At 39.0% G+C, this 22,401-nt stretch overlaps 1 pseudogene; it reads left to right on the top strand.

Annotated features, from left to right (window-relative positions):
• The first annotated feature begins 10,235 nt into the window (after positions 1 to 10,235).
• On the top strand, positions 10,236 to 11,164 carry LOC101417855 (olfactory receptor 4B1-like; annotated as a pseudogene).
• The last annotated feature ends 11,237 nt before the right edge of the window (positions 11,165 to 22,401 follow it).

The following is a 22,401-nucleotide window of genomic DNA, read 5'->3' as shown; positions in this document are numbered from 1 at the left end:
TTGTCTTTTTTAGGAGGCACTGGGAACTTCCGCTGCCTGCTTTGTTGTGCCTCTCATTGTTTTTCTTCTTGTGTCTCTTGTTGCATCAGATTGCCACTCCTGCCTGTCATGCCAGCTTGCTGTCTTCTTTAAGACCAGGGACCTCCCATATGGTAGGTGGGAGCTCAATTGCTTGAGTCACATCTGCTTCTCACTTCTGTGTTTTTTGATAAGAAATTTGTACTTAATCTTAATGAAACTCCCTTGTACATTATATGGTGCTTCTCTCTTGAAGCTTTCAGAATTCTCTCTTTATGTTTGGCATTCAACAGCTTGATTATAACACGTCTTTGTTTGGTTTTATTTGCAAAATCCTGTTTGGAGTTTGATGAGGTTTTTGGATGTGTATAATCATGTCTTTCATTAAACTGGAGACGTTTCAGCCATTATTTATTTGAATATTTTTTCTGTCCTTTCTCTCTTCCTTCTTTCAGTATTTCCTACTCTGTGTTATTGGTACACTTGATGTTGTCCCCCAGGACTCTGTTTATATTCACTTTTTTTCATTCTTTTTTCTCTCAGATGGAATGATTTCAATTTTCTCATTTTCAAGAAAAACGATTCTTTCTTCTGCCAGCTCCAATTTACTGTTGAACCCTTATAGGGAATTTTAAATTTCTGTTATGAGTTCTTCAGCTCTGTTTTGTACTTTTTCAAGATTTTTATGTCTATATTGAAATTATCTTTGAGTTCATCTATCATTTTCATGATTTCCTTTAGTTTGTCGCTGTGTTTTCTTTTAACACTTTGAGCATATTTAGGACCTGGTTTTCAAAAGTCTTTTTCTAGGAAGCAGATGTGGCTAAAGCAATTGAATGCCCACCTCCTACATGGGAGGTCCTGGGTTCAGTTTCTGGTACCTCCTAAAGAAAACAAACAATGAGCACACAATGAGCAAAACAATGAGCAAACAACAAGCAAAATGAAAAACAACAAGCAAGATGAGGGAGCCAACTGAGGGGAGCAAATGAGGCTCAGTGGTTGAACATTGGCCTCCCACATATGAGGTCCTGGGTTCAATCCCTGGTCCCAGTACCTCAAAAAAAAAAAAAGTCTTTATATTGATGGTTTCTAAGGCTTGCTCCTACTTCTTTGCATGGGACATCTTTCTTGTTTTTCTTTTTTTTTATGTTTTGTAATCTTTTGTTTGCACCCTAGATATTTTTTATTTTGTTGTGTTATCTCTGGAATTCAGACACTGAGGCATCTGTTGTTTAAGTTTTTATCCAGCTGGCATTTTCCTTGAATGCCTGGAACTTAAAAAAAAAGTCTTTACTAATTCTTTGCAGATTGACCTGTGCCTGTGCTCCCTTTCAGTGCTTAACAGTTTTTAACAATGATTTCGGAGAGCTGCTGGCATGAAAACATAGGGTATTCTCTGTTTTTTCTGAGTATCAGACCTGTCCTGGACATACATGCTAGGACCTAGGAATTGCCCCTTTTACAAGGATCCAAATGTCCCCTCTTCTTTCAGAAAGAGTGTTTCATTATAGTCCTGGAAGCTCTAATATTTGTTCCACAGTAAGTAATCCTTTACCTTAGGCAGCTGTGATTTGACCCTTCTCCTACAGCATTCAGTAGGCAAGCTCTGTGAGTCACCTCCAAGTGCAAGGCCAAGTTCTGTGATGATGAGCCTGCAACAAGTGTCTGGTCAGTCCTTCAGGTTTCCCCATGATAGACTGGCAAGACATACACGCACCATTGTATGTTCACAAGGTGTGTTCTGTTCTTTCCAGATCTGGGTTCAGGGACACACACTGGGTTCATGGGGTGACTCTGTGCCAAGCCAGTGAGGGGATTAGAGAGGGTAGTAGAGTGCCATGATTATTTTTCTACTGTTTTTCCCCCTTTATTTGGTGATCGCCTTTATTACTGAAACTTTGAAACTATTTTCTGGTGCTCTGTGAAAGATGATTCTACCAGTTTTTACTTGCATCTCACTCTGCATTAAAGTTGATGTCTCTATTCAATTGTTGATTTTTAAATAATCCCTTCAAATTATTTGGGTCTTCCGGAATTTCTCTAAATGATGTTTTCTAATTTTCTGTGTGGGGGTGTTCCACAGATTTAGAAGATTTATTCCCAGGTTTTCTGCTTTTCACTAGGATGTAGAGCACTGGAAAGCGTGTTGTTCCTAGATTACTAGCAAGAAAAAGCTACATAAATTACAAATCCATAACTCAGTTTTAACATATTGGAGGCTTGAGGTTGTAGAGTAACCAAATAGACTGGAATCTAATGAAAGTTTTCCTCTTTATGTGTGATAGAACACAAGCACTGGCTCACTGGGAGAGCATTTTAGTAATCAATAATCTTAGCCATAGAAGTGGGTAAGAAAGGTACAGCTAAAATTTAAAAATAATTGTTTCAAGGCCAAATGTGGGCTATCATGAGAGTATAGAATCCCTAGGAACTAGATAGACTTGGGGAGATCACAATCATTTGTAAGCTCTTCCATATGGGGACCTCCAGTGGGTGCTCAAGAGAAATACTGGGGGCAGGGCAGAACACTGGAGAAAATCCACGTTTCGGGTGCAAGCTTGAATGGGGAAAGTAGCTGCTACTGTAGGGCAACACAAATGTGGGAATTCCCCCCACTGGAAAGTCCCTAAAGGAAGATGGCACCTAGAGCTATCAAAATGGCGCCTGGGGCAACCAAACAGCGAAAGTAACAAAAGAGCGCCTGGGGCAATGACCCAGCATATACTGGAAACCAGCCCGTTTCCAGGAAAAGGCAACTGAGACCGCGTGAGCACAGACCTGCACAAACCTGATAAGGGCACGGCAACCCGCACTAGAGCTCTGACGTACGTTTCACTCTGCCCAATATCATCTAATCAGCCTCTTACACGGTCCTTCCCCTTAAACGCCCATAAAGGCTGTCGCATTTCCTCAATAAACCAGACCTGCGCTACCAAGCCTGCGTCTCCGGATTGGACTCTCCGTGAGAACTTTTGCTCCTTCGCCGCTCACCTCGTTGCTGGAGTTGAGACTGCCAGGAACCTACTTCGGGTACTCTTTCCTATCTTCCTCTCTTATTTCTATCTCCTCTGAGTACTTGGGTGCACCTTCTCCGGTCCGACTCTTACTCACCCTCTCCACGCGTCCCCCGTCTCCCCTGCCTCAGCCGGGTCGAGCGGACGGCATAAGTGGATGAGCAGGAAGTAGGCAGCGGAGGGACCATTGAGATAGCAAACCCGGAGGCTCCTCTCCCCCTCTAAGAACCTTCTTGCTTCTCGGCTTTTGCCCCACGAACGGACATCCTTCTAGGAGTCCATCGTGATATAAGCAGGCCAATAAGAGAGGATCACTCAATCCTACACAACCAACACACAAAGACTCACCCAGACATTTCTCCCTTATAGAATAAAACATGTCTCTAGGTGATCAACATCATCCAAAATCAATTTCTAGGAATGGGGGTGCTCTGGTTTCCACAAAGCAAAATTTGTGTGTCTTTGAAAGGAGTAGAGGAAAGTCATTGTTGGAGAGGAACAAAAACCCCAACAACAATGGTCAATAAGTCAATTTTCCTTACAGGGTTGTTATGAATTTTAGAGGCAACGTATGCAAAATATTTGTTACACTGCCGGCATGTAGTAGGAGCTTCATAAATGTCAGTTATATAATTGTGATCATCATAACCGTAATCACCTTCCTAGAGGGGGTGTTGAAGCCATCAGGTCTAAGTGATCTTGTAATGTAGCTGTTAGAGTGAGAAAAGACACTGAAGAAAATTGGCTGCAATTGCGTCATTTTATGGCTGTGGAACTGCAAGCTGAGGAGCAAAGGGAATTGCCTAAAGTTATCCAGCTGTCAACTGTGCTCTCAGATCAATCCTATCTTTTTGTCTCTTTTCAGTTTCATATTCCCGTCATAACTCAAATTGGGGCAAAAATTCTTCCAATGTCATATCTTTGCTTTTCTCTCTCAGGGCATAATTACTGGATGTTTGTAACTTCTTCAAAGTCTCAAACTGAATTAATTAAAACACATTTCAAAACTCTTTCTAATACATGGTTTCTTGGAAGTGGTTTACCCTAGAGATGAGGAATTTCATGGGGAATTTTGACCCCTGATCTTAGCGTGTGGCTCAGTTTATTTTAAATTATTCAAGCATCTCCGTACCAAAAGAACCATTTTGATATTCTGTTGTGTGAGTGGAATTTCTAAATGAAAAACAGGGCCTAAAATTCTCTAATTTGCTGCCTCTTGTGGATTTTATTCTGTTTCTAAACAGTAAATTCAAAGTTGGTCATGGGATTGATTTTGGGAACCTTTTCCTTGGTCATTTATCCACATAACCAAGGCTTTAATTTTCTAAAGATCACAGGGCACATGGAATTTTGTGTGCAAGCAAGGCTTACCTTACTAGTGGTCAATAACAATCACAAAATCCGAATCTGTGAAAGGAATCCCAGGATCATGAAAATAACTCTGTCTGTGTATTAGTAAGTTTATGCACCAGCCAATAACCAGTTCTGTGACTTTGAGAAGTCACTTAAACCCTTTGGCCCTTACTTGCTTCAAGAATAAATGGATGAGTTTGTATTAATGAGCCTCAAATTTCCATTCAGCTCTAAATTTTCTTCTGTTCAACCTGGTGGCTTACTGAGATGAACTGGCTTAGCCCACTGGGGGTTTTCAATATGGATGAAGGTCCTGGGTGGATGTATCTTTTTCTGATGAGCTTCTTCTGTGCTCCAGGGCTCCCTCTACTTCAGCCAAGACATCCCCTTGAGTGTTGAGCTCTTATAACCGAGGGAGAATGCTTTGCTGAATGAAAGGGAAAGAACTTTCCGGTTTTAGCTCTAAGGGTGAATAGTGTCCATATCAGTATCTGATCTAAAGGTAGGTAATCCCATAGCCGGAAGGATTTTCCAGATTGACTGAATTTAAGTAAGAGGCTCCAAATCACTGTGTGAGCAGGAGCAAATCACTTACCTTTTCTGGTACTGAGTTTCTGCCTATGTGAAATGAGAAGACTGGCCAGAAAATGTGTCCTAAGTGTCTTTCAGCGTGCACATTCTGGGGTTCCAAGTGAATGGTGGGAATGAGACCCTTGCAATTTGATTTGAGCTTGTAGCAATAGGTCTGTTCAGCTCTTTATCATGCTATTATATTGTCCTTGTCAGATTTTTCTCATCGGGTTCTATGTAGGAGTATAAACTTGTACCTATTTAGGGTCCATACCATCACTTACACATCTTAACTTTTGAACCCTGAGGCATCTTTAATCCATGATCATAGGGTACAAGTTTTATTTGGGGAGGTCCTGGAGGGAAGAGGAAGAGGTTTGTTACTGTACCTCTCTTGGGTGAGGGTGAAAGAAAAGCAGAGAGAAATGTCACAAAATTCTATCATGTCCGAGTCCGTAATTACTACTATTTATCGAGAGGTTCTGTTTTCTAAGGCCTTTTTTGTAAAGCCTGCTAAGTGCTTTGCATATTTTATTTTACATCTAATTCTTGCAACAGCTGTGTAATATATGAGTTTTACCGTATTCAAAAAATGTAAGAAACTTTGTTCCCAAGGACATATGATACGCAGGTAGAAGAGGTAATAGTTGGGCACTGACTGCAATACTCACACTCTTAACCATAATTCTAAACACATCTCTGAGTGGGTGAAGGGATCTTGGCCAGGTGTCCTTGTTTTATTTTCCTAAGTCAAATCTTTATGATCCTGGAACTTCCAACCTACTAAAGGTATATCACTTGCCCATATGAAATTCATGGCCTCCTTTCCTCTCACTACAATCCCAAGAAATCATCTGCTATAATTATCTTAGTTTCCCCTAATACAAATACATATCATGTGGTATTCTCAACATAATGTCTCAGATATGATGTATATGTGTTTGTTGTGATGTGTATGTGCATGTGTGTATGTGCAAGAAATTTTTCATTAAGTGAATATTGGACAATATATGTCTGAAGTAACACTGGTCAATTCAGAGAAGATAAAAATGTCTGATGTGGAGTGTAATTATTTTAAGGACATATCCTGTCAACCTCTTGGAAAATTATCTGTAAGGCAAAAAAATATCTTTATCGCAAAGATGTAGCATGTGTGGTTTTCACCCATGCAGTAAAATGTCCATTTCTGAAATAACAATGAACTATAGTGTTCGCAACTTTACATATTTGGTGAGAATGGGTGTCATCCAAGTTGTAAGAGATTAGCAGAGACTGAAAGGAAAATGTAGATACATAATTTAAAAAAAATTCTATGTTTCTTATCAGTCTACTGGTTAACCAATTATTACCTACTAAGAGTCTATAAATATACTGAGAAACAGTTGTGAGGTTAACACTTAGGTGCTGTGGGAGTTCAAGGATTTCACTAAGACAATAGACTATCTTCTTGAAGACAAACTGATAACAACAAACCATACTGAGCAATAAAAACAGAAATCAAGTGTGATGAAGTATGTGGTTCCAAGTGTAGGTGGTAGATTTCTTCATTTTAAAATTCAATTCAGTTACATCTTTTGAGTACTTAGTGTGATTTGTTCATACAGATATTAATAAGGTAGGCATGGGAAACAAATACAGAAACAATAATTACAATAAAATATGCTATGTACTTCAGTAGGAAGATGTAAAAAGCACAGAATACTTGTTGACTGGAAGTGGAGTGATGTGTAATACTTGACCTGAACATTAAAGGGAAAATACAAGGTCATTAGAAGACAAGGGATGCATACCAAATAGAGGAAGCAGAATCAGAAAATGCATATAAATGAGAGGGCAAGTTGGGAGAATGACACATAGTTCAGGATAGATGGAGTATAAGTTCTGGTGAGTGATGGCAAGTGAAGCTGGAAAGATGAACAAAATCTTATATGGCATATTAATGATAATGGACTTAATCTTGTAGGCAGTGGGGAAGCATTGATGGGTTTCAAGGCAATGCATGACTTGATCATATTTGCATTTTAGAAGTGTAATGATAATTATATTTTACATTTCTTAGGTACTTATGAGGAGCTGAACTGTGTGCCTTACTGCATTGAACACAAAGATCATTTAATCAATTTCTATGCTGAGAGAAGAGGTAATGAATGAAATTTGAAATAACCAAGGAAGGCTTTCTAGACAATGGACATTATCAACTTGGTCGGAGTTGAAGAGGTGGACAAAGATGGGTGCACTCATTAGTATGCAGGAAAATAAGAAGGATGCTATTATGTTGGGAATCAACTTGCATTTAGGAGACTGTGATGAGACACATGAATAGAAATCAGGTTATGTATTGTTGCTCAGTGGACACTGTGATGGTTTTGAAGGGGGCTGGGCAAGCATTGTGAAAGATCTTAAAAGTTAGATGGAGGATTTTAGGTCTGATTGCCTGGCAACAGGGAGACAGTGGGTTTTCAAGCAGAGGGAAACTCAGGAGAATTTCTAATTCCAATCTGCAGGGCAAACTCGGTGGTGAAGGCTGGGAACACCAGGAGACAGAGGGTGCATGTAAATGTTGCAGTAATCTTCACGGAGGTTTATTGTCCTGTCTGAAGTTGGTGGTTGCAGGAAGACAGAAGAAAGAAGAAGTGAAATAAACAAGATCATGGGGATGGTGTAAATATAGGAGGTAGAGGGAAGTCATGAGTTAGAGGTAACTCTAAAGTTTCAAGGCTCAGGGAATGGGAGAAAGATGACACTGTTGTACGACCCCGGCATGACAGGTTCCATCAGGTCACTCCTGCAGGAGATACTGAGATTCACAGCTCAGTCTCAACAACTGCAACTCTCACCTCTTTCCTGATCCTGCCATGCAAAAGAGGAGAAAATGGAAATATCTGAGTTCCACCGTCTCCTCTGTGTCTCACTCTCATTTTCCAGAGTTGGTGGGACTGCATTGCTCCCTTTACATTGGGGTTTCCCCTGACACTTGTGGTATTTGTGGGGAAAGCATAATAATGAATCTGGAGAAGTTTTTGTCTAGGTCATGGGACTTGGTCACATTTCTCTAAGGAATTGTTATGGTTAAACCCTTTTCCCTCTGCCTGAGGATTGCTGACTTCCTCCAACTTTTCTTTATTCTTGAGTTTCAGCCTTGGTTCAAGCACTCACAAGCCATTTGATTAACCTTTCTGAACTTCAGTTTCATCATCTATCAATTATCTACCTTAAATTGGTAGGATTAAAGGAGGGGATGATTGGAAAGTGCTCATCACAGCCCAGCCTAGAGTAGATGCTGAATGAAGTGCAGCAGCCTCTGAGGTAGTGTGCTCGTAGGGATGACGGATGACACAAGGTCAACCACCACACCATGGAGCCAAGAGTGCCTACAACTGAAAGCAGGAGGATTGCATCCAGCATCCATGTGGAATCTAAGCCCCCTCTTGATATAGATCTGGAGTGGACACAACCAATCCAAGGTCCACAGGATGGAGGAATAGAATATGGATGAGCGTGGACTTACTGATAATCTATTCATGAACTATTGTGATTAGTAATCGAAGAAAATGTGGCACTGGTGTGGAGAAAGTGGCCATGGTGGCTGCTGAGGGTAGGGAATGGGAGGAAGAGATGAGATGTGGGGGCATTTTTGGGACTTGGAGTTGTCCTGGGTGATGCTGCAGGGACAGTTACTGGACATCGTATGTCCTCCCATGGCCCACTGGGTGGAATGTGGGAGGGTGTGGGTTATGATGTGGACCATTGACCATGAGGTGCAGCGGTTTTCAGAGATGTATTCACCAAATGCAATGAATGTCTCATGATGGTGGAGGAGATTGTTGTTAAGGGGGGAGGAGTGGGGTAAGGGGGGTGGGGGGTATATGGGGACCTCATATTTTTTGAATGTAATATTAAAAAAATAAATAAAGACAAAAAAAAAAGGCAACCATTGGCTAACCACAAGCTTCTATTGTCTTCAGGTACCAGAACTCTTTTCCAGACTTCTTGGGTTGTTTTTGGATGCTTCCTTTGTTACCCTTCCTTAGAACCAGTAAGCAAGCCCCATCTTGCTTTTTCTCTCCTTCTGCTCCTCTTTGGTGTCCTGATTCAAAGTGATGCAGTCACCCTTTCATCTCCTGTTTCTAGCCAGCCACATTACTGAGGATTCTCTCAGCAGATTTGCATTCTGTATATCTCCTCTACTTTTCATTATGAGAGAAATTTTGGGATGATAGTGGTGTTTAATCTATTTTCATGATGAAGGCACAAGTGAAAGAAGTAAGAATAAACAGAAAAAGAGATACTAGAGAAATTTTCGATGTCTTTGCCTTGCTTCTTTCACAAGTGTGGTTTTTAATATCGTAATATTGTCTGCTCCCTGCGGACAATGACTGCCTTATGTTCTTCTTTCCTATATCCTGAATTCCTTCAGAGCATGATAGAGCCGTAATAAAATGTTTGGTTCAGGGAACTGAATTAAAATAAATCATTTTCTGATGCCAAAGTGTTTGTTAATCTCTAGGATATTTTAACAAAGAATAAGCAAAACTGCAAATACCCATATATTATGTCGAAACTCTTTTTGACAGATAGCTATACTCTTCCCAGATACCACCTTCACAGTACTATGCCAAAAATTTTCTCTAACTATTTGTAAAAATTCATGAAGCTTTTTAAAATTAAAGTCACAGTACCTGTGAGAGTTCTGAAATCTATGTGGGTAAAGTAAGGAAACTATCAATGTAACTTTTTAGAGAATGGAATTCCTGAAGTGTAAGTGGAGGAAGAAGAGGTTAGAAATAGATCACCTGAGATTATCTTTGTGCAAAAGCATGATGAGAAAGGATTGAGAATGGGAGAAATGTTAGCAGTTAATATAGATGTTAAGTAGTGTCAAAATGGTCATTATTTTTGACATTGTAGTTACTAGAAATAGCATAGAAGTTCAAAAATATTGATTTGTTTCTAATTCTGGGCCCACTCCTTACTGGGAGGCTTGGCTAAATCACAACCTCTGTAAGCCTCGTTTTCCTTACTTATAGTATGGGGATCATGGAATTTTTGTGAGGTTGTATGAATAGTGTCTTGCATACAGAAGGCTATTGAGCACCACATGATTACACATTTACCATATAACTAAACACACAAACATGCAAGCAAGCAAATCAGTCAGATAATGCATGTCAAAGGTTTCTATAAACTTCCAATGCTAAACACACATGAAGGGTTGATGTTATGATTGTGTTTTGTCATACAACTCTTCTATGAGAGCATCTTTACCAAATGGAATCCATGGCCCATACAAATAATATGTCTGAATTAATTTTTACTGTCCTTTTCCAGGATCCAGAGGTGCAGAGAGCATGCTTTGTGGTGTTTCTTCCTGTGTACCTGCCTACGGTGGTGGGAAATGGCCTTATCATCCTGACAGCATCAGCAAGTCTCCATTTCCCCATGTACTTCTTTCTTAGCTTCCTGTCTCTGGTGGAGATCAGTTACTCCTCCACAATTGTCTCTAAATTCATCACAGACTTTTTCGCTGCAATTAAATCCATGTCCTTGGAGGGTTGTTTGGCTCAGATCTTCTTTCACTTCCTTGGGGTCACTGAGATCCTTTTGCTGGTGGTGATGGCTTTTGACCACTATGTGGCCATCTGCAAATCTCTTCATTGTATGACCATTATGAGCCGTCCACTGTGTCAAGTACTAGTTGCTGGTTCCTGGCTGGGGGACTTTATACACTCCATAATTCAGATTCTCATCACCATCCAATCCAATTGCCCTTCTGTGGCCCGAATGTGATTGACCACTACTTCTGTGACCTCCAGCCATTATTCAAGCTTGCCTGCACTGACACTTTTGTGGAAGGGGTCACTGTAATGGCCAACAGTGGCTTAATTGCCCTGTGCTCCTTCCTTATCTTGGTGTCCTCCTATGTCATCATCCTGGTCCATTTGAGGAAATATTCTGCAAAGAGGAGGCACAAAGCCCTTTCCACCTGTACCTCCCACATCACGGTGGTCTTCCTGTTCTTTGGACCTGCCATCTTCCTCTACATGTGGCCCTCCTCCACCTTCACTGAGGACAAGCTGGTGGCTGTGTTCTACACAGTGGTCTCCCCCATGCTAAGCCCAATCATCTACACACTCAGCAATGCAGAGGTGAAAAATGCCATGAGAAGGTTGTGGGGCAGAAAAAGTGAACTCAGAGATGTAGTGTAAATGGGAAAGTGATAAATCAAATGTATGTCTGATTATTCTATGCTATTTAAATTGATTTTAAATTCGACTGGACTTTCAAAATGACAAAAACAAAAACTGCTATTGTGATTCTCCTTATTAACTAAAAACTCCCTGGTATTCTGGTGTAATATCCTAATATAGAAGTCACGTTTTCCTGCTGAGTCTTAGGAAACTTGGTTGGCTCCAAGATATCCACTATATCATTGTTTGGGGTAGTATGAAGACTTAAACAAAATTCAAATGTGAAGTAGAAGTTTTTGACCAATATTTTAGTAGTTTAAAAATCCCTTCTTTATTCTTTCTTCCTTTGTCCACAGTTTTTCCATTAGTCCCTACCTCCCTCCATCTCTTTCCCCTTCCCTCCCTTCCTCTCTCCCTCCCTCCTTCTTTCCTTCCTTCCATCCCTTTTTTCAACTATCTCATGATAACAATCTATATTTCAATTAAAAGGAAACCATATGGAAGGATTATCAGGAGATTTGCAGAGGAAAGGTATCAATGTGATATTAGCTTGCAACGTAGAGAAGTATTTATCTGAAAATTGCATCCAGGTATTTTTGTATTTTCATTGGCTCTTAGCATCTTGTGCCATTGGTCTTCTGATTATGAATACCAAGAAATTCCATGGAGAAATTTCGTGTCTTCTGATATGCTGGCACAAAAGATAGTTATTAAATCTCTCTTGGCTGTCTCACTTTGTCCAGCATCCAAAATTAAATAACTAATAAAAGAAATTATGGTGTACCAATCAATAGAGAAAGAGGAAGTCAACATTTTAAGAAGAAGATCATTATTAGTCTTGTCCAGATATAAGCAGAATCCTAGACAATGCTTATTAGATCTAACTTGAAAAATGAAGGGGAGAGAAATACTAAATATGTTTCTACTCCAGAATTCTGCCCCTTATTGTAAAGCCCATTTATTTTAATGCCTGTTAATATTTCTTGGTGAAATGAGATGAGACAGTATGTGTCTGGTTCCTTTGGTTCCTCTCAAAATCTTGATCACACACCTCTGTTCCAAGTCATGTGAACAATTTAGAGAATATTGTAAAATTGGTGCCATTCATTCTACTCTTAGAAGACTGCAGGCTTTAGTGCAAATTGTGTGGGATTTAGAAGTAGACAGACTAGCTTTCAATAGACTCTATATCCCTCCTCTTCTCCTAATTGAAGAGATTAAATAATGCAGGCACTTTCCCTAGGAGAGATGCAACGCGTGTGTGTACTAGTTGGCATAAGTTCCTTTTCCCTTTCTCCTGAAGGTATAGGTACAATACTTGTTTTGAGGGCACAGGTTTTAAGGGCACTTGCCTTGGTGTCTCCATTAATTATAACCATTTTTGGTCATCCATAACACCCAAACAAATGCTGCTTTTTCTGCCTGGAATGACTTTAACTCCCTTTTCATACGGCGAAATTTCATACATCCTTCAAGACCCAGGTCATGTCAACTATCTTATAAGGCTTTCTCTGTCTTCCTCTGTGGTTTGACTTTGTAACTCCTCTCCATGGTCATTTTTTCATACCTTTATCATTGTCCTTCTCACTTTGATTGTAATTATTTCACATGCCTTCCTCTCACTAGACTGCCAGCTCTCCTGGGAAGAACTGTCCCTTCCAGTCAGCTCCAAATATTGTGTGTGTAGTTTGTGCTTCAAAAGTGTTTATTGAATAAACAACCCTCTGAGCCCATATGACAATTTCTTCTATATCAATTATGCCAGTTTCTTTTGGAATATTTTTATAGGGAAGACCATTTTCCTTCTGTGAAAATTTTTATAGCTCAGGCTCTGAAATTCATTACATTGTTTCAATTTTCCTTCTATCAAACCCAAGGTCCAAGTTACTTAACTTCTCAGAACAACTGTCTTCTCATAAATATCTAATAAAATTAACAATTGTATGAACTCTGTGACATATTTCTGGATATCAAATAAGATGACATACATGTAAAGCTTTTAGCAAAAAACCTGGTGCAGATTGAAAGCTCAATAAATATTAGCCATCACTATCATCATTAATGCTGGTGTCATTATTTTTATTTTGCCTGATGGCCATATCTAGTCCATCCACCAGTCTTCTTTCTTTCTTACAGATCTATCTGGATCTTGTAGATCTACCCTGAATAGGCCTAAACTAGATTCCACCCCTAAAGCCTTCATATAGATGAACATCATTCAGTTCTTTATTTTGAGGAATGTCTAGCCCAGTGTCTAGTATATTGTAAGTGCTCAAAAAATATTTTATTTTTATTTTTAAGAAAGATTTATTTATTTATTTACACCCCCACCCTTGTTGTTTTGTGCTTGCTGTCTGCTTTCTGTGTCCATTTGCTGTATATTTTTCTGTGTCTGCTTGTTTTCTCTTTAGGTGGCCTGGGAAGCAATCCTGAGAACTTTTGGAGTGGGAGAGAGGTGCTCAATCTCTTGCCATCTCAGCAATCTGGTCTGCTGTGTCTCTTATTGTCCCTTCTCTGTGTCTCTTTTTGTTGTGTCATCTTGCTGTGGCAGCTGTCTGTGGGAGCCAGCACTTCTCTTGGGCCAGATTGCTATGTGGTCCAGCTTGCCTTCACCAGGAGGTCCCAGGAATCAAACCCTGGACCTCCTATATGGTAGATGGAGCCAAATTGCTTGAGCCACATCTGCTTCCCTCAATAATTATTTTTAAATTAAACTTTGATTGTAATATAGTTTGTCTATTTTCTTATTTGTTAAACACTTTCATAATTTGTTCACTTTTATCTTAAAGCATTAGGTTCAGATCTAAACTCAGTGGAGCTACCCTCTTCTCTCTTGATGCTTTATTTGTACTAAAACAGGCTAAGATTTCAGGATTGTAACCCCTACATGTGTACAGATTTTACTTCCTCATTTCCTCACAGAGCTACTGACAGAGCATCATCATTGAACGCTGAGTGGTTGGATTCTCCATGGGCGGTATCTACTCTAACTGAATTGTCAAAATTCTCAGGGATTTCCTCACCCATTGAGGGTTGAGACTTGGGTCTATTGAGAGCTAATTATTCATTTCATGCTAGTCTCCCTGGAAAAAACACAGGATACAAAGGAAATCATGTTTTCATTGTTTGAAGAGACAGAGAAAGTAGTGAGATTTTAAAAATACCTTTTCAATGCACAGCAGCAGCAACAATCTAAACATACCACTTAGCATTGTTGAGGGCATATACATAATTAGCCCTTGACTGTTGGTTCTGCCAAAATATATTAAAATGTATTCTTAAGATAATAAATGTAACATAATGCCCTTATAGAAAAATTGGTGGCATCTGCAGCAAACTTTTCTGTACATGTTTTTTGTATTCCTTTCCCATTTATTATTTTTATCCTTTTAGAAATAGGTTTGCATTTAATAGGAAAAATACAATTTAATGAGGTAGAAGTACACAAAAAGAGTTAGAAATTTCAGCACTGTTGTTGAGGTCCCACAATATTACCAGAAACACAGCCTCTGCTATTTTCTGCTTATAACATCAAACTCATGACTCCAGATGGCTGCTAGTGCTCACACCTGCACTGTTCAAAAGAGCTTTCTGCCATGATAAAGATGTGCTATATCTGTGATATCCAACATGGTAGTGGCTCATGAACAGGTGAAATAAGGCTATTGAGATTTTAATTTTTAAAAATTTTAATAAATTACAAATTAAGTAGACATATGAAGCTAGTGGATGCCCTATTGGGCAACATGCTCCAGCATTTAATCTGCATTCCAGGAGGCAGGAAGGGGGAATGGGAAGGGGTAAACTGACCACTGTCCCTTTTAAGGAGATTTCCCCAAAGTGCCGCCACAGCATTCTGCTTTCATTGGTGGGATAGAATTTAGTCACAAGGTCAGATTTAATTGCAAGGGAGGGTAGAAATTATAATCTTTTTATATGTGTGGAACTGTGTTGAGCTAAAATTCAGGTTCTGTCCTGTTCTTAACAAGGAAGGAGAAAATGGATATTAGGATTGGCAAATAGTCTCTGGTACTTTATTACATACCCAATTTGCCATCTAATTCCACATTCTTTGTAGATGTGATTTACAAAGAATGTGTAAGTCTTTTAAACATTTCAGTTTCTGATTGTAACATATTTTGCTTAATCAATTCCTTGTGAGCCTTTTAGGTTTGTCTATGTATGTATTCAAGAAGGACTTATTGACCATGTACTGTGTGCAAAGCACTGTTTTAAGGTCTTAGGGCTACCGGGGTGTACAAGACAGAGAAAGTCCTTGCCTTTCATGGGGCTTATCTTCCAGTTGGGTGAGACAGATTTTTTTTTTTTAAAGCTTTATTTATTTATTTAATTCCCCTCCCCTCCCCCAGTTGTCTGTTCTCTGTGTCTTTTTGCGACATCTTGTTTCTTTGTCCGCTTCTGTTGTCGTCAGCGGCACGGGAAGTGTGGGCAGTGCCATTCCTGGGCAGGCTGCACTTTCTTTCCGCTGGGCGGCCCTCCTTACGGGCACACTCCTTGCGCGTGGGGCTCCTCTACCGGGGGACACCCCCGTGTGGCACCGGCACTCCTTGCGCGCATCAGCACTGCGCATGGGCCAGTGCCACAAGGGTCAAGGAGGCCCGGGGCTTGAACCGCGGACCTCCCTTGTGGTAGGCAGACGCCCTAACCACTGGGCCAAAGTCCGTTTCCCCGAGACAGATGTTAAATACATGAATCAATTAGAAAGGTGACAAGAGATTGTGAGAGATGAGCCATGAAATAAGAACAGTTTTTGATAGAGAGCAGCTAGATTATGGGCAGGATTACTCTAGACAGCGAAGTTGTGGAAGTCATTTCTTTTGGAGGTGATCTGAACTGATAGAAGAAAGAGGGAAAGGAATCTGCCATGGAAAAAGCCTTGGAAACCTTCCCAGTAGAGGAAATGATAAATACGAAGACTGTTATATGGAAAGAATGTGGCATTTTCCAGGAGTGCAAAGGGGGCTGGTATGCCTGTGGTATAATGAGGAGATGTGAGCCAGAATACATTGCAGGGACGTCCTGAGACACACCAAGCAACCACCTGCCAGCACTACCCAACCCCTCCCTCCTTTTTTGTTGTGTGCTGATGCTCTTGTGTGTTTTCATTCTGTAGCCAGGGAAAATATTAGGTATAATAAAAAAAGGCCTGAGAGGCAGATGTGGCTCAAGCAATTGGGCTTCTGTCTACTATATGGGAGGACCTGGGTTTGATCCCTGGGGCCTCCTGGTAAAAGACATGCCAGGCCATTGTGGGCGACACAGTGAGATGATGATGCAACAAAAGAGAGAAGCAGGGGAGAATCAAGGTGAGGAGTACAGAAGCTAGAAGCTGAGGTGGCGCAAGTGACAGGACACCTTTGTCCCTCATCAGAGTTCCTCAGGATCAAATCCTGGTGAAGACTAGAGGAAGAAATGAGAAGAGAAGAGAAAAAGAAACAGACACAGAAGATCATACAGCGAATGGACACAGACAGAAAATCAAAAAAACAAAACAGCCGAGGTGTGGTGGCAAGAAATGAAAAAAAAAAAAAAAAAGGCCCGACATACCTTAACCCTGGAAACTGGGAAGAAGCAGTTCCAGTCCCTCAACAGGGCAAGAACTCTCAGTGGCAGGGCCTCCTGCCCTGGTGTTGTTTAAATGCCCCACTGTTGGGCAGCACAGATTTGTCTCAACCTTCTGAAGTGAGAAGTGTGGAGTTGCCGTATTCCAACCCTGATCTGAGCAGTTGGCTTCCCTGGGACACCTGCCATAATGGAATCTCTTCCACCACCCCTTTGGACCCTTTGTCCTGTGTAACTAATGAAGTAGTCATTTGCTTGAATGCTTTTGTTTTGCTTGAGTCTATGGTCGTTGTGTTGTTCCTGCTAAAGAATTTGTGTTCTATTTTAAGCCAATTGGGACATTATAGGAAAGATTTTTTTCCCCTCCAAATAAATACTCCCACATCCCCCCTTCCTCTTATCCCCTGGTAGCATCTAGTCTACTTTCTATCTCCATAAATTTGCTATTTCTAATCTTCTCTTCCAGGGGAAATCATGCAATATTTGTCCTCATATGTCTTGCTTATTTCACTGAGAATAAAATTTTCAAGGTCTTCCATATTGCAGTATGACTTCTAACATTGTTTACATATGACTGAAAAATATTCTATTGTGTATATGCACAAGGTTTTTAAAAAATGCATTCATTTGTAATGGACGCTTGGGTTGTTTTCACCTCTGGATCTTGTAAATAATGGTACTGCAAAACACTGGTGTGCAAGTATCTATGTGAATCCATGTTTTCACTTTCTTTGGGTATGTACCTAGACAAGGAATTGCCATATCATGTGGTAATTCTGTATTTAACTTTTTGAGGAACTTCTGTATCGTTTTCTACAGTGGCTGCACCATTTTCTTACCCACTGAAAACCTACTAGAGCTCTAATTTCTCCACATTTTCTCCACACTTCTTGTATTTTGATTAAAAAAAATAGGTGGAGCAGGTGTGGCTTAAGCAGTTGAGTGCTTGCCTCTCACATGGGAGGTTCTGGGTTCAGTTCACGGTGTCTCCTAAAGAAGACAAACAAACGACGAGCACACACTAAACAATAAACAATGAGCAGACAAGCAGATAGCAAGCAAAGACAATGAACAGACAATGAGCAAAAGCAAATGAGCAGGGAGCAGATGTGGCTCCAGCAGTTGAGTGCTCACCTCCCACATAGGAAGTCCTGGGTTTGGTTCCTGGTACACCCTAGAGAAAACATAAACAGACAATGAGCAAAAAACAACAAGCAGACAACGAGCAAAAACTATGAGCAGAAAATGAGTTTAAACAATGGGCAAAAACAAGGAGCAAACAGATGAGGAAGCCATCTTGGGGTGGGTTGGTGAAATAGCATCTAACATTGGGCTAATAATGTCTAACGTTGGGCTAAGAGTAAAACTCATATCAAAGTGAGTTAATGTAGATATAGTGCTTTGAACAATGTTTGAAATATAGTAAATTCTATAGAGTATTAGCTATTTCAATAATAATAATAATTATTATTTGTCTGACAATTGTTGTTGTTAGAGGGTATAACAACATTGTCTGCAGAATGACCATAGTAGAAGAATATGGAAATATATTTAGGAAGACATCTGGGTTTCTGATAATAGTAATTCCAGTAAAGAGAAAGAAAATGTATTTAAAAATTAATGAAGATGTTAAATTCGTATGAGGTGATTATTGTAGAAAGTCAAGATAACTTCTCAGGTATCTAGTTTGGGTGATTGATTGGATAATAGTACAATCTTAGATAGCGAATAAAGGAGGGATAAATTCATAGAGAGGAGATTAAATAAGTTGTCTTTTGGGAAATATTAAAGTTTTGCTTACTCAGTTAATATATTGAGATCTTAGGATTAGCATCTGTTACTACCACATTAGTTTTTATTGCAATACTAATTAATAAAACTGCTTTCAAAATTAGAAAAAAATAGCCATATTTGTGGGTGTGAAGTGGTATCTCATTGCAGTTTCGATTTGTGTTTCCTTAATGGCTAATGATACTGAGCATCTTTTCATATGTTTATTGACTATTTGTATAGGTTCTTTGGAGAATTGTCTATTCAAGTCATTTGTCCATTAAAAAAATTTTTTTTGTTTGTTTTGTTGTTGCACTGGAGAAGTTCCTTATATATTCAGGATATTAAGCCTTTAATTGATTTATGATTTACAATTATTTTCCCCCGTTCTGTAGGTTGTCTTCTTACTTTTGTGACTATTTCCTTTGATTCAAAAGTTTTTTTTTAATTGATTTTGTAAAAATATTACATTAAAAAAAAATATGAGGTCCCATTCAACCCCACCACCCCCACCCCACCACTCCCCCCCAGCAAAACTCACTCCCATCATCATGACACATCCATTGCACCTGGTAAGTACATCTCTGGGCATCTCTGCACCCCATGGTCAATGGTCCACATCAAGTCCCACACTCTCCCCCACTCCATCCAGTGGGCCCTGGGAGGGCTCACAACGTCCGGTGATTGCCCCTGAAGCACCATCCAGGGCAGCCCCAAGTCCCAAAGGCGCCCCCACATCTCATCTCCTCCTGCCACTCCCCACACTCCTCAGCCACCATGTCCACTTTTCCCACTCGAAAGCCACCTTTTCTTTGTGGACCTTGGATTGGCTGTGTCCGTTGCACCTCCCTGTCAAGAGGAGGCTCAGATTCCACATGGATACTGGATGCAATCCCCCTGCTCTCAGTTGTAGGCACTCTAGGCTTCATGGTGTGGCGGCCGTCCTTCCTCAACTCCATTTTAGCTGAGTGAGGTGAGTCCAATAAATCAGATTGTAGGAGCTGGAGTCTGCCGAGGTTCAGGGCCCAGCCATCACACTGTCAGTCCAGAGATTCAAATTCCCTAAATATATCTTAAACCCCAACACCAACTGCAATTCCAGTAAAGTAGCATGAAAGTCTTATGAAAAGAGATCCCATCTGAGTCCAGTTTTATCACGCAGAAACACCAGCTCCAAAGAAGGGCCATCTGACATGGCAGTGAACTCCCAAAAGTTTTTAATGTTGATGAATCCCAGTTTATTTTTTTGCTTTAATTTCGCTTGCTTTTGGTGTCATATTTAAGAATCCATTGCTGAATTTTTACATTTATATTCATAAAGGAAATTGGTCTTTGTGCTCTTTTCTAGTGATGTGCTTACCAGATTTAGGCATAAAAGTAATTAAAGAATTGCCTTAAATTCTTAAAGAATGAATTTGGAAATGTTTCCTTCTCTTGAATTTTTGGGGAGAATTTGGGAATGATTAGTGTTAATCCTTTAATTTTTTTTTTTTTTTAGAATTCATTAGTGAATGCATGTGGTCCTGTACTTTCCTTTGATGGAAGATTTTGATTATTGACTATTGACTCAATCTTTGTTCTCGTCATAGGTTTATTGAAGTTTTTTATTTCTTTTTCAGTCAATTTTGGTAATTTGTGTACCTCTAGGAATTATTTTATTTAATCTAGATTATCTAATTTATTGGTGTACTATAGTTTATAGTACTCTTTTATAATCCTCTTTATTTATGTAAGTGTAGTGATATCACAATGAACATTTCTGATTTTTAGTTGTCTTTTCTCATTTTCCATTGTCAGTCTAGTTAAGTTTGTCAGTTTCATTGCTTTTTCTAAAAACCAGGATTTTGTTTAGTTTATTCTCTCTATTATTTTCCCTATTCTTTATTTCATTTATCTTTATTCTTTTCTCTCTGTTCACTTTTGGTTTACTTTTCTTTTCGTTCTAGTTCCTCCATGTGAAAAGTTAGATACAGAATTGAGATCTTTCTTATTTTCTTTAAATTTAAGAATGTAGAGCATGAATTTTCCTCTGAGCACAGCCTTTAGTGCACTGCCTAAGCATTGGTATGTTGTGCTCTCATTTCATTAATATCAAGATATTACCTAATTTCCCTTGTTTTTTTTTATTTTATTTTTTGATCCATAGATTATTTGAGAAAGCACTGTTTAATTTCCATTTCTCCTTATGCCATTGATTTTTAGCTTTATGACATTGTGGATGAAGAAGATGCTTTGTATGATTTTAATCTTTTAAACCTTATTGAGGCTTGTTTTGTGATTTAACCTATCATTTGTCCAAGAGAATGGTCCATTTGCTCATGAGAAGACTCTGTATTCTACTGTTGCTGTATGAAATGTTCTACATATCTGTTAGGTCCAGCTGGTTAATAGTATTTTTCAAGTACACTATTTCCTTATTAGTATTCTTTAATACTAATTAATATTCTTTAATACTAATTTAAGGGGAAGTTCTGTCCCCTATTGAAAGTGAAGTATTGAAGTCTCATAACATTAATGTAGAACCATCTTTTTCTGCCTTCACATCTGTCAATGTTGACTTCATATTTTGGTGCTCTGATGTTTATAATCATTTTATCTTTTTTGATAAATTGACCCCTTTTATCAATATATAGCATCCTTTTTAGTCTCTTTAAATAGTTTTTGATTTAAAGTCTCTTTAATCTGATATTACTATAGCCATCCCTGCTCCATTTTAGTTACAATATTTATTGAATAGTTTTTTCCCTATTATTTCACTGTCAGCTACTTGTGTCTTTGAATTTAAGGTGAGTCTCCTGCAAACAGCTTATAGTTGGGTTATGATAGTTTAAATCCATTTTGCCAACCTCTGATTTTTGCCTGAAGACTGTAACTCATTTGCACTTATAGTAACTGTGATGATGTAGGACTTAGTTCTGCCATTTTCAAGTTATGATTTTTTTTCATCCACAATTCATCCATTATTGCCTATTTTTAAAAATTAGTTGATCTTTTGTAGTAAACCCTTTAGAATCCCCCTCATTTCTTTCTGTAAATGTTCTTCTAATATTTTCTTTGTGGCTACCATGGAACATAAATTTAAGTCTCTAAGTTATAGCAAATTTGTTTGATTTGATGCCAACTTAACAGCAATTGCAAACACGAACTATGTTCCTATACTTTTCCTCCACCCCACCTTTATGTAGTTCTTGGCACAACTTACATATTTAAACATTATGAGTCCCAAACAATTGATTTTCAAGTACTTTTGAGAGATTTGCATTTTTGATCATGTAACGAGTAAAAAGTAGTTTTACAAACTAAAAATGTAGTAGTACTGGTATTTCTCTTTACCCATATACTTATCATTGTTGAGATCTTTATTTCTTCCTGCAACTTCGATATATTGTCTAGTATCTTTAAATTTCAACCTGTAGAATTCTCTTTAGGATATTTGTAGCATTGGTCTTGTGGTGACAATCATCCTCAGTTTTGTTTATCTTAATATCTTAGTTTTGCCCTCATTTTAAAAGACAACCTTCCCAGAGGTAGGATTCTTAGTGACAATTTTTTCCTTAAATATGTTATCCCACTGCCTTTACGCCTCTGTGGTTTTTAGTGAGAAATCGCACTTAATCATATTGAAGCTCCTTTGAGCATTATATATTGCTTCTTTCTTGCAGCTTTCAGAATTTTCTCTTTTTCTTTGGCTTTCAATAATTTGGTTATAATATGTCTCTGTTTGATTCTTTTTGGTTTATCCTGTTTGAAGTTTGCTGAGGTTTTTGGATATGTATAATCATGTCTTTCATTAAACTTGGGAAGTTTTTTGTTATTTCTTTGAATATTCTTTTTGTCCCTTTCTCTTTTTCTTCTTCCACTATGTATATATTGGTACAATTGATGCTTTCCCATAGGTCTAT

The sequence above is a fragment of the Dasypus novemcinctus genome, chromosome 10, assembly GCF_030445035.2.
Source record: "Dasypus novemcinctus isolate mDasNov1 chromosome 10, mDasNov1.1.hap2, whole genome shotgun sequence".
Classification (NCBI taxonomy): domain Eukaryota; kingdom Metazoa; phylum Chordata; class Mammalia; order Cingulata; family Dasypodidae; genus Dasypus; species Dasypus novemcinctus.
This window is presented reverse-complemented; position numbering and strand designations above follow the sequence as displayed.